The sequence below is a fragment of the Leuciscus leuciscus genome (assembly GCF_965113295.1).
Source record: "Leuciscus leuciscus genome assembly, chromosome: 22".
NCBI classification, from domain to species: domain Eukaryota; kingdom Metazoa; phylum Chordata; class Actinopteri; order Cypriniformes; family Leuciscidae; genus Leuciscus; species Leuciscus leuciscus.
In genome coordinates, this window is record NC_138746.1 from 23,047,802 (window position 1) to 23,060,957 (window position 13,156).

At 37.8% G+C, this 13,156-nt stretch overlaps 1 protein-coding gene and 1 long non-coding RNA gene across 2 annotated transcripts in view; one reads left to right on the forward strand and one right to left on the reverse strand.

Moving 5' to 3' along the window:
- col9a1b (collagen, type IX, alpha 1b) overlaps nt 1-13,156 on the reverse strand; it is a 122,980-nt gene that overhangs the window by 100,079 nt on the left and 9,745 nt on the right. The window lies entirely within an intron of this gene.
- LOC309487148 lies at nt 8,466-11,192 on the forward strand. Its single transcript, XR_014201787.1, has 6 exons — nt 8,466-8,921; nt 9,300-9,351; nt 9,542-9,606; nt 9,699-9,757; nt 9,841-9,944; nt 10,171-11,192. It is a non-coding gene; the product is annotated as an uncharacterized lncRNA (long non-coding RNA).

The window sequence follows — 13,156 nt, forward strand, 5'->3', positions numbered from 1 at the left end:
ACTTTTCAAGGGCCCTCTCTCCACTTGGGGCCCTGGTAATCAGTACTGGTTTTACCCCCAGTCCGACGCCCCTGATCATAATTACACATTGCTGATAATAACAGAAACTATTTTCTGTTTTACATTTTTATATTTACCTGTTCCATTTACAGCAACACTTTTTTATTTGGTACCATGTCCTGAAAGATCTTGATAACCTCATTTTTTATGATTCACAATTACACATTGGTGAAAATAACAGAAACTATTTACCATTTTACATTTTGGTATGTAGCCTACCTTTTCCTTTTAGAGCAAAACCTTTCTATTTGGTACCATGTCCTGAAAGATCTTAATAACCTCATCTTTTATGATTGGGATGTCTTTTTCAATGGCCAGATTTGATTAGACAAGCAGCTAATTCTAAGAATGTGGATTAGCACTAGTACAAGACCAAGAGCAAAACATTACAGACATAAATAAAAAATAGCAAATGACTAATTTGGCAGATTCAACCACTGTCTTGCATAGCCTACCTGTTAATGCGACAGCTTTCGTGAACTGTCGTGTTCACTCTCAGTTTCAAGAGAGCGCCGCAGACACATATACGAGTGATGCTGCAGAGCGAGCTGGAAAACCTGGAGCGGATTAGCGGAATCAGCGGAATGCTTTGAGCGGAGCGGTGGGGGTGGGGAAGAGGGCACCTCAGTTGATGAGGGCAGAGGGGCAGTGGCTCTAGCCACCGGGCCACCCCCCTGTGCACGGCCCTGCTATTGAACAGATCGTAAACTAATGAACATGGAGAACGGACTATGTGCTCAGGCTTTGGCGTTCTCGGCGCCATCAAAATTAAAAGGCCCCTGACCGGGAGGGGACATGTGCGGTTCACTTAGTTTTGTCGTGGCCACAACATATTAAGTCGTCGGAATGTGATAATAAATCGTGGTCACGAGATAATTTTGTTGAGGTAACGACATCATTATGTCGTGGCCTCGAGATCATATGTTGAGGGAGCGATATATTTATCTTGTGGCCACGACTTCATATTTTGAGAGAAAGACATCTATTTATCATGGCCACGAGCAGTCGAAGATGGAGATGACTGATGAAACAACATTTTACTTTGAATTAGGAATGTCATATACAGATATAGTAGCATATAGATATAGTATAAGAAACAAATGGCCATAACCTGCAAATAGACATGAGTCATGACATTCTGTCCGTAAATAAAGGCATTTTATTTATGGTTATTATATTTGACAGATCCAGCCATTTTACCTCTTGAGATGTATTAAAATGGGAAATTAGACAGTAGTTACTGCCAAAAAGTGTAATTGACCCTTTTCAACAGGTAAAAATTACTGAATGAGCTGTCAAATATAACCCTCATGAACAAAATCAAGTAGGCTAATATTTAGACAGACATAACAGTTCACTCAATAAGTGGAGACTTTAAATCACTTTTTGGCAAGTGTAAAACTACACGTTTACTGATCTAATTTTCCATTTAAAGGCATTTCAAGAGGTAAAATGACTGGATAAGATATTATCTGTCAAATATAATAACCATGAGTGAAATAACGTCATTTACCGCGAACAAAATGTCATGACTTATGTCTATTTACAAGTAATGGTAATTTGTTCCTGATAAAAGGAGCTAACGTTAGATGTGTAGAAACTGGGGCGATACAGCTTTTAACACGCTGCACGCGCTCCCTTTGCGCGCTGGCTTTCAGCTCATTCAAACCAGCAAATTTGAGACGAAACGCGCTTCAGGTGTCTTTCACTTATAACGTACCCATGTCTTAATGCCAGAGACCGCAATATATCTTTATTTGACATTTCTAATTCAAAGTAAAAAATGTTGTTTTATCAGTCATCTCCATCTTCAACTGCTGTAGGCTTGGTTACTTAACACCGCGTGGCCATAATGATGTCGTTACCTCAACAAAAGTATCTCGTCGCCACGATTTATCACGTTCCCACAAAACGTCTCGTGGCCACGACAAAACTAAGTGAACCAAACGTCCCCTCCCGGTTACCATCTATCTACAACAAGCTAACTTACCTGATTTAAAACACACCTGACATGCCAGCTTGAATTGAGATGTCTTCGTGACACAGCTTTCCTGACGATGTCCCTATCCAACATCAAACTTGTTTTGTACAGCTTATTCCGACACACACATAGAGTAGCCTACTAGTCGTTCATCCATTTTGATTTCCGTGCTTGTTTGGATTCCCTAGTTATATTGGCCGCGCTGGTAATCGTCACAGTGCGCAGCGGCAAAAGTTGAACTATTTTGAACTTTGGCTTTCGCTTGCGCTTTTCGACGCAGCAACAAAACGTCCTTACGCGGCGCAAGCAATTGAAATTAATGGGTTTTATAGCACAGCGGCGCGCATTCCGCATCCTGTGTGAAAGGCCCATGACACATAGCTGTGGTGCGCGAGCTGATGAGAGAAAAACGTGCAGTGGATTGAGCGCGCAGCGGCACAGACGCACGAGCTGATAAAGCCACATGCCTTTAAACAGACATCAGTGGAAAGTTCGTTGTTTCAGTCGGATGTCAATGGCAAAGAAAATAAAACGAGGCATGTAGCTTATTATTAACGTTAACTGACGAGAGAGAGAGAGAGCGCGCGCAAGGATGCGCTCGACCAGTTCGCGCGTCTGTCCCGCTGCGTGCTCAATCCACGGGGCGTTTTTCTCTTATCAGCTCGCGCACCAAAGCTATGTGTTACTATATTTCGTTTAATATTCCACCTATACATACCATAAACATAAACATATCTGTCTGTTTTATTACAGGTGCTGTGAGGAAAAACACAGTGACGCGGTCAGCCACGGATGCGGAGGTCACCAAGCACACAATCAGGTGGTTCAACCTGGCGGCAGATCGGGCAACGAGGAGACGTGTCCCGCCTCCATCCACACAAACTGAGTGATAGAAGTGATTAAACAATAAAACATTTTTATTGAACCTCTTGTTGTTCACTCACTTTCTGATAGTTTAGCTGTGCATAGTGCAGAATTTCATTGAAGTTGTAGCCTAATTGATAAAATATTTTATGTTTGCAGTTGCACCGACCTATAGGCCTATAAAGCATTAAAATAGGTTAACCGCAAAATGAATGTAGATTAGCCTAGCCAACATACTCAACAAAAACTGCATAGCCTTTAACCTATAACTTTTCATAAATGTAAATGTCAATTTTATATTTCCATTGAGTAGTGATCACTTTTGTACAGTCAATTTATGTCTTGTATTGGAACTTTTCTGTTAGGCCTATAAATATTGTTAGGTTAAAAATACAAGGCAATGCAATGCAGATTTTAAGCTTAAGGTCTATTGCTGTAGTAGCCTAACCTAGGTTACTTAGGCCTAGTGATAGTTTTGATTTTATCCTATAGTTTAGTTAATACTATTTTATCCTAGCCTACAGCAAGAACAGAAGGGATTTTAAAAATGAGATAAATGGCCAAATGAGCCGCTATTTTTTGAGTCCGTTGCGGGTCCGCGGCGGATGTGTATCAATAATCGCGGATGCGGAGCGGAGGCAGTACGGAGCCACGGCGGGTCCACGATCCGCCTTCGTTGCGGATCCGTCACTGCGCGCAAGTGGACGCCGATACGGGTCCGTTTCGCGGGTCCGTTCCGGAACGGTGTGTGGGTGGTTTATGCTTCTGTTATGAATTTTGAATAGCCTAAATAAATAAACAAACAAACAAACGACGAACTACAGTAAAGTAGGCATAGGGTGACCACCCGTCCCGCTTTGCGTTGTCCTGCACAGCATTTTCACCCCTGGTCCCATCAGTCTGTTGGTTTTTAATTATCATATTAATAAAACGAGCATGCGTTCTTTTTTCTCTTTTGCTTTTATTATTTTTGCGGTGTAGTTTTTCACCTACAGCGCTTCGCCTAAATACAACAGCCATTTTTTAAATCCAATATAATGGTTGAAATGAAAGGAGTAAACACGGTCACTAGTAGGTTGTTACGGCTGTCAATCAAAATGTGGACCGGTGATTCGTTCCATGTATTCCCTGTCAGAAAACAAATGGATAATTCGGTCAATTTAAATTAATTTAACAGAATTATCAACTTGTTGCCTGCTGTGGTTGTTTTAATTCACTTCCTTTCTAAAAATATTAGTTTTTGGTTTAACATATTCTTAATATATGAGACTGTCAATTATCTAATTTCATGTTGTTTTATATTTTATTTGTTCATTGTTTATTTTTTGGGATTTTAGTTGGACTTGGTCAGAACTGTTTCAAAAATAGTTAGGCTATCTGCATGATGCTGCTGCCTTTTGGGTTCAGTGATGTTCAATTATGACATGGAAGCATACGTTACATTGTGATGTAATGGTGTTTTCTGGAAGGGATTAAAGAGCAAATAACTTTTATCAGCTGAAAGGCAGAATACAAATGTTTTTATTAAGTTAGATAGACATTATATAACAGTTTCAGGTTATGGTTTAGTGTTGGTAACGTCCCACATCTTCCCACACAAACTTATAATCGTCCCACATTTGGTTTGTTTGGTGGTCACCCATATATTTTTTTTATCTATTCTATTTACAGGATTTTCAGAAACATTATCATACCAGTCGACAAGATCGATTTTGGCGACCTCTGATGTTTAAAGGGTAACTAAACCCTAAACCAACTTTTTTTAGTTAATGATATGTAAGAATGGGGCTTTATTAGTGCATTTTTTTGTACAATTTTTGCATTTTACACAGTGCACAATAAGCCGCCTAATGCATTTTCTGGCCATTTCGCGGCGCTATTTCACGGCCGCATCAGAGGGTGCGTTAAATTGGACATTATCCCATTATAGTAGTACAGTTCCTCTAACGAAATGCACATTTTGAGCAGTTTTAACTGTAGATTTTTTTTTTAAATGATTTTTAGAATTTTGCATTTTACACAGTGCACAATAAGCTGCCTAATGCATTTTATGCCCATTTCGCGGTGCTGGTTCACGGCCGCCTCAGAGGGTGCGTTAAATTGGACATTATCCCAGTAGTGCTGTTCCTCTAACGAAATCCACATTTTGAGCAGTTTTTACTCTAGAATACTTTTTTTTATTAATTTTGCAACTTGACATGACACAATGCACAAAGAGCCGCCTATTGCATTTTCTGCACAATTCGCGCGCTGTTTCTCGGCAATTTCAGATGCTGCGTTAAATTGGACATTATCCCGTTATAGGACATCAGTTCCTCTAATGGAATCCAAATTTTGAGCAGTTTTTACTGTGGAATTATTGTTTTATGAAGCTTTGCACTTGACATTTCACAATGCACAAAGAACCGTATTGCGCATTAGGCCCATATGGCGGCGCTGTTTCTCGGCCGCCTCAGAGGGTGCGTTAAAGTGGACATTGCTCCGTTATAGGACAGCTGTTTTTCTAATGAAATCCAAATTTTGAGCAGTTTTTACTGTGGAATTATTGTTTTACGAAGCTTTGAACTTGACATAACACAATGCACAAAGAGGCGTATTTGTGCATTGTGTAATGTTGTCATGTTAATTGATTGATTGGTTAATGAGTATGCTCCCAATTATTGTGGATTCCTCTCAGGTGTGTTTGTCATGTGTCCATGCCATGTGATGTTCTATTTAAGCTGCACCTGTACCAATAACTGATTGATTGTGTGTTCTCACTGCAACCTGTGTAAAGCATGTTTATTCTCTGTCTTTAGCAGGTATCTAGTCAAGCTCTGTTTAACATGTCAAGTTCAAAAATTGATACAAAAATAATCCTTAAGGGGGGTGCTTATATTAAGAGTAAAACTCAGATGAGTATAATATTGGCTGTATTGTGAGAACTGATAATGATTCTTTTTGGTGAAACTTCACGAAACTTTGTTTGTCAGAAGAAGTAGCTTTAAAATCTCCCAATAAAATAAATAGTTGTGAGAATGAGTTTGTGCACCCTTTGAAAATATTGTGATTTTACATTGAGATGTGGTCTGATAATAATTTAACTTATTAACACAATATGACTAAACTAACACAACTACTTGTATTTTGCACACTGAGTACATTGAGTTATAATTCACAGTGCAGGGTGGAGAAAGTAAGTGAACATTGTAGCCTATAAAGGGAAAATGTGCAGTTGTTGCTTTAAGGAAGTATTTCTACTTTATTCTATAATTTCTAATTATGTTGTTGTGACCTTCTTCAATCAGTTTGCTGTGACATAAAACAAGGTAAGGCTGTTTTAACTTATTTGAGTTACATTGACCCAATAAACAATTTCCAATAAAACTCAGGATGGACACGTTCATCAAACGTGCACCTGCTCTTTACTGATCTGCACATTTCACTACAGAGAAATTGTGATTAGGGGTTAAAATACTCATAATGTTGCATTGAATTGACACAATTGACAGCTCTATTCTTCAGCACAATGGTAACCACAACATTCAATAACAGAAACTCCTCTAAATATCCAACATAACTGAACATTAAACATTAACATAAACTCCCTTTACTGAAAAAAACACAAATTAACGCTTAATCCATAAATGTACTATCATAATGCAGTCCTTTGCAAAGCATGCTGGGAGCTACAGATCCACTGCCCTTGGCTGCATTTTTCAAAAGCATTGTGAGCTAAGTTGATAGAGCGACGAATGCCATGTAGCTGACACAAGTCACAACTATACTGCCCTCTGTAGGTCTGGTGCAGTCGTAGTGCACATGTGCAAACACTGATCTCCATAATGTTTTTTTTTGTTTTTTTTGCCAATAAAACATCAACATCTAAACCTTTGTTAATTCTCAATAAGAACTTCTGTAGACATCTGACAGAAATTCTGGTTTGATCCTTCTCTGCTGAGATCTTCACAGATTTAATGTCTTCTTTTATCTTCAGTTGATTTCATCTAAGACTGTGTTTGAATTTAGTAGTAGTTCTTGTAGGGTGTTTCTCAAACAGAATGATGCATATCTCGGCTGCCACGTCATCAAACGTCGCTGAAGGCCATCTCAATTTGAAAGATCCTTGGAAGGCAGCCTTCGTTTCGTGTCCTTCTCTCGGCCTGTTTTGAAGGATGCATCGGATGTATCCTTCGCTGCCTTAAATCACCCACAATCCTTTGCACACATTTAAATTCACAAAAATAAACAGACGGAAAATGAGTCGGTACTAGGGGTGTTCTCTGTAAAAGATCGAACTGTTCCGTTCTCCACCCACGGTTCGGGACGCACTTTCACTGCGGTTGATCTCAAAATAATGTTTTATTAACAAAGTTCGGGAGGAGCACATTAAGATAATTAAACCTAATTAAACATGAGTGGAGCACATTCAGTTAATCAACCCAATCAATGAGTTAAGAGGTATATTGTATATACAGCAGACTTATCTCTGTCCGTTGACAGTTTAACAGCATTCCTCCACCACCCCATCTCCTCACTTCGTCCTAACTACTCTTTTAACAACCGGGGGGAGTAGGCTACTCTGGGTTCGGGCAAAAAATTCCGAGCTCTGAGCCCTCCCCCCGGACAGCACGCCAAATACGCATAATCTTTACTCGGTTTAATTTGATGTAAGTGTGAACTTGTGAATCTGATGACGCATTTATGATATGGTTTGTTGAAAATAACAACCCGTAAAACAGACAGTTCTGCTAATGTATGTTTCTGTCGATGGAAGCACATGCTGACTCCCCAATAGTACATTACAACAGCAATAATCAAAAAACATGAATAAAATGGTCACTCTTTGTAAACTTTGTTCGTTGTGAGCTGTGAGAAGATTTGTGTGTGTGTGCCATCATCATCGGCGGTCACTCGAAGAAAGTATGACTGTCCTCTACGTTGCGTCATCTACTTGTGGGTCTTCAGATGGCTGTATAGGGGCCAATCTGCGATCCACATACTTTGGTGCAGTGTGGGCAGGTGAAAGTGGTGATTGTTGGTGGTGGTTTAGCCATTTTGTCTTTCTCCTTGCAAAGCTGAGTTCTGTTTCATGGCGTGCTGCACCTTCCTGTACGGATTTCTTCCAGGAACTCCTGTCCAGTGCAATGTGTTCCCAGTTGCTTGATGTGATATGGAATTTATTCAGAATGGCCTTGATATTGTCCTTGTAATGTTTCTTTTGCCAACCAGTTGCTCGAGTATCTTCCTTCAGCTGGGAGTACAGGATCTGTTTGGGGAGACTTGTATTGGGCATGCGGATGACATGGCCTGTCCATCGAAGTTGGCACTGCATTATTGTAATGGTGATGCTGGTCATGTTGGCTTCCTCCAAGACGCTGATGTTGGTGCGTCTGTCCTCCCAGCTGATCCTCAGAATCTTTCTTAAGGATCTTTGATGGGACTGTTCCAGCGCTCTCAGGTGCCTGCTGTAGGTGGTCCACACTGTTAGACTTTTCTGTAATTTCTACAGTTATTTACTTTAAATCCCCCAGTATTATACTGCTATTTCTCTTTACAGTAAATAACTGTGATTCCAATTGCATCATGGGAATTTTCTGTGACGTCTAACACCACATACAGAGACTTACTGTATTTTTTAAATTTGCTGTATACTACTGTATTTGACGTAACTGCCTCTCTGGCTGGCACCATTCCACCGTGCTTTTTATTTCCTAATTTTTGCCTTACACCACGTGTCTACAACGCTATAATAGCCAGAGGTTGTCTATATTGGACACATTGAAGCGACCGGACCTTTAAATGCAAACCTGTTTATCCCTTGTAAGAACTAGTGCGAGCGCTTGGACTCGTATCGGACTACGTCTGAAATATAACGGCCGCGGCGCATCACTACACTGTCTGGGATTTGTCGTGTCGCGTCAGACAGACATCCAGTGTAGGTAATGGGGTCTGTCTTTTGTTGGATCGCGACGTTCGTGTCTGGCCCGGGGAAGAGACGGAATTCACTTCACCGAGAGAGAGATCAGCAAGCAAGGTAAAAAAAAAAAAAAAAAAACCTTCTGTGTATGTTGACAGGATTGTGCCCAGTTTAACGTATGTTATAACGTTAACGTTAGCCTAACGTTACTCGTCGTCAACATGGCGGTAACGAACTTTACCATGGTAAACTGAGCTAACGTTTCATTTTACACACTTTGTTAGATTATTGAATTGTCGAGTTAAAATATGCCAACGAGCAACGCGTTTACATTAACAATAAATGTGAATAAACTAATGTGAAATTCTGTTTATATCTTAATGTTGGCCTACTGATGAGAACCTTTATAGTTTTAGCATTAGTTTGCAAACTATACCATATTATAGTTTTTTTTTTAATGGAATTTAATATTTACTTCCATTTTTGTGTTTAAAGGCAACTGCAACAAAGCGCCAATTCGCGCCAGTGACTTAGCAAGATTCCAGAGGTAGGCCAGCCCATTTGTGATATATTTTGAGATAAGTTTGCTGAAATGATTAGCATACACTATGTGAAAATTGCTTTTGAGCCACTGGTGCAGACTAGGTAGCTAACAATATCTTATAAAATCTCTATAAAATTGGCTAACTTTATATCAAATAAGTGACCTTTGCATTATGTCTAACTTTATTACACAGCAAATGAACCAATCAGAAGATGGACCATTGTCTTTGTTCAGTCTCACCAGATTAAATGTATCCAGGTAAGCACTGCAGTAAAACTCTCACTAAGACCAAATCTAGCATTCTAAACAACTTAAGTTTATATTTTTGCATTATTTTTATATTTTATTAGCCAGCGACTCTACCATTGCAGTTCCACCTGACTAGGAAGGTCCTAATATCAGCGCACAGGTGGGTTAACTACTGTAGGAAGGAGAACGATCATCACACAGTGATTTCTTGCATGTATCTTACTGTGTATTTGTCTCAAACAGGTACTCCTTCACTGCAGACAAGCTGAAATGGGCTAAAATCATCTATTTCAGTCGTTCAACTTCTTTCTATGCATCTCAGCATTTTTGGACAGAATTTAGGATTTGTAAGTATTAAAATTTAATCTGGCATAATTTAATTTAGTTCTTTTGTATGCTATTTATTGACAAAAGCTGTTTACAAATATATATTCTTAAGTTTTTGTGAAAATAATAATAAAAATTAACAAAAAAGGAGGTTAAAAATAATGTGACACTAATATTCTCTCTCTCTCTCTCTCTCTCTCTCTCTCTCTCTCTCTCTCTCTCTCTCTCTCTCTCTCTCTCATATAGTTTTGGAACCGGGATCTCCTCTGAAGGACTGAGTACATTTGTGTTTGTGGGCACGCATGCAGACCAGGGAACACTCTGATGTTGTCAATCAAGTTCTGAACAGGAACCAATCTTTGGAGAAGTTCATTTATTCACAAAGGTGGACAAAAACATTGTGTTGGCTTTTTAAAGATTATTTTGATGACTTTTACTCCTATGCTGTAGAAAAGATGGAGTAGACAGTCAGACATTGATAATAATAATAAATGTTTCTTGAGCATCAAAGAGACTTCTTTCAAAAACATTACGCCACTTAAATACTTCTTTTGGCCACCAGTGTACATGAATCCAACAAATTTTTGGAAATAAGTGAAATTATTTTTAAGGTGGGGTTATGTATCTTGTATTGTGAAAAGAACTGTGTTTTGTCCTGTTTTGGACATTTCCTTTTTGAATGCTTAATGTATTTATATTCTGCAGTTTTATGAATGTAATGGTTGATATTTCATTATAATACTTGTATAAGCTAAACAACCAATGACTCTACATTCATTTAGTCAAATGCTAATGTTTTGTTTATGATTTTATGTATGTTTTCAAAAATGTTTGCAGTGAAGGACAGCACATAATGTGTTAATTTAACACGTTTACACATCTTTGTGCTAACCTCTCTGACATATTTACTTTGTTAAAATCATTAACACAATGAATGAGTTAAAATTAACACAAAAAATGTTGTCTCTAAACTTACCCATTAATGTGTAAAAATTTCACACATCATTTCCAGCATTGGCATGTTTATTTTGTGATATATATGAAATGTTTTAAATAAAAAAATGGTATTTTGTGATAACTTTGTCTAATTGGTTTGTATGAAAGTAGTACTTATGTAGGATAAAAATAAAATTAATCATATATCAAAATTATCAAATCTAATTTATATTTAGTACAAATAAAAATAATTACAGTAGTGTACTGATTAGCTTCGTTTTTACAGTAATGCACTGTATTACACAAAACTGAAATACGGTTTGGTACTGTAACTCTTAATTACAGTAACTTACTGGCAACAGTGTTGCCAGTAAGTTACTGTAAAAAACCCTTGAAAAGTCTAACAGTGCATGACTTGGCTGAATACAGCAGGGTGGGGATATATAAGTGTAAAGGTGACTGGCAGAATGAGTATGGTAACTCATTCATTCACATACAATAAAACCTGTCTAATTGAATAATTTTCTCAATTGATTCATTCAACAACACTGATTAATTGAGGAAGGCCACTGTGTTGATTAGGTTGATTATTTTGATAATGACTTTTTTCATTGGAGGAGCAAAAATAGTTAACGGCATTATTTACAACTTAGACGGAGTCTACATTTTGTTATACAAAAAATATAACACAACAGGAAGTTGTTCCAAGTTCCAACCTTTTGCAATATTTACTTGCCCTTTCTTATAAAACAGACATGTTCAAATATAGCTCTCGCCATATTGAATATGCTGAAGATCCCAATAATTATAGTTTATTTAGAGCACTAAAGCATCTTTGGTCTCCATTCAGGTAGAATAGCCTGTTTTCTCTCTGTCAGAGGTGTGTACATGGTGTTAATCCTGAAGTTGAACTCGGTGCCAATCTTATATGCTATACATGTTGAGATGTCGTTCCAGGCACCTTCCTCACCATTCCTCTCCTGGCCGTTTCAGCGATGTTGAACTGAGTCATTATGTAAAATCCTATGGTATATCAAAGAGACTGAAGTTAAAGAATAGCACATTTATTCCAAATGTATGTGCTGTTTTTGAGGTGTTTACCTGGAAATAAGCCATTCCCATCTTTGGTCTGAGGACACACACTTTGGTCTGTCTGAAGGTGGCTCATGCTGGAAAATGGCATGACTTTGAAGAAAATGACATTATTGTTAAATATCAAGTAAAACCCTTTTCCCGCATCTTTTATTGCTTCACCCATTCTTTCTTTTTATTTCTTGACTCTTCCTCTCTGTGTTTGATGAACACACATTGCTTGTGGGAAATCTGTGTTGACTGTGTGAACAACACAATCACACCGTGTTTGAAAAGCTGCGCTCCCCTTTGAGTTCAAGCATTTTATTGTTTTCAAGCCTGAATTCTTATTTGATCCAAAAACAAGAAATCACTGATATTACTAAATCATTAAAGGCACTTACCGTGCGCATGAAGACCAGTGGAGATGCATTGTTTGATCACAATACACAACAAGTAGAGACAAACTTCCCTAAAAATAAAAGTTGAGTTGTTTGTAATTGAGATTGTATAATAGAATGTGTGTATATAGTATGCATAAAATTAAACATTACATTAATTTTTTTTGAAATACCCAATAAAGAAAATGAGATAATAAAAAAATGGGGAAAAAAAACTGGAAGAATGTATATATTACCTCGAGATCATTTTTCCTGATTCCCACAGATGTTCGTCTCATGCAGGAGGCCTCTGATCTGAGAAGCCCACCCAGATCTCACCAAACCAACTAACTGAACATGATCTGCAGCTGACCAGTGAGGTGAGGAACAGCTGACAACCCAAACACATGATGGTGCTGATCATTATGGAGGAGGGAGCTGCTCCTTTAGTTCCTTTAATGACCAACAAACAGGTAAAGTGTCACTTCTTGGACTTTTATAATACATTGATTAATCTAATGACTAGGACTCATAAGATTAGTTTCATATTCCCAGAGTTGTTGTTTCATTAAGGCTCATTTCGGCATATCGGCATATGCAAAAATCTACAGATGTAATGACAAATATGATATTTTTCAAATGCACATTTGAAAACATGAGTGTTTTTTAATTTTTAAATATTAATATAATATATATATATATATATATATATATATATATATATATATATATATATATATATATATATATATATATATATATAAAAGCTAATTTGCAAAAAAATATTAAATTATTGAGGAAAAATTTATATATATATATTTATAGAACCTCATTCCTCATTCAGC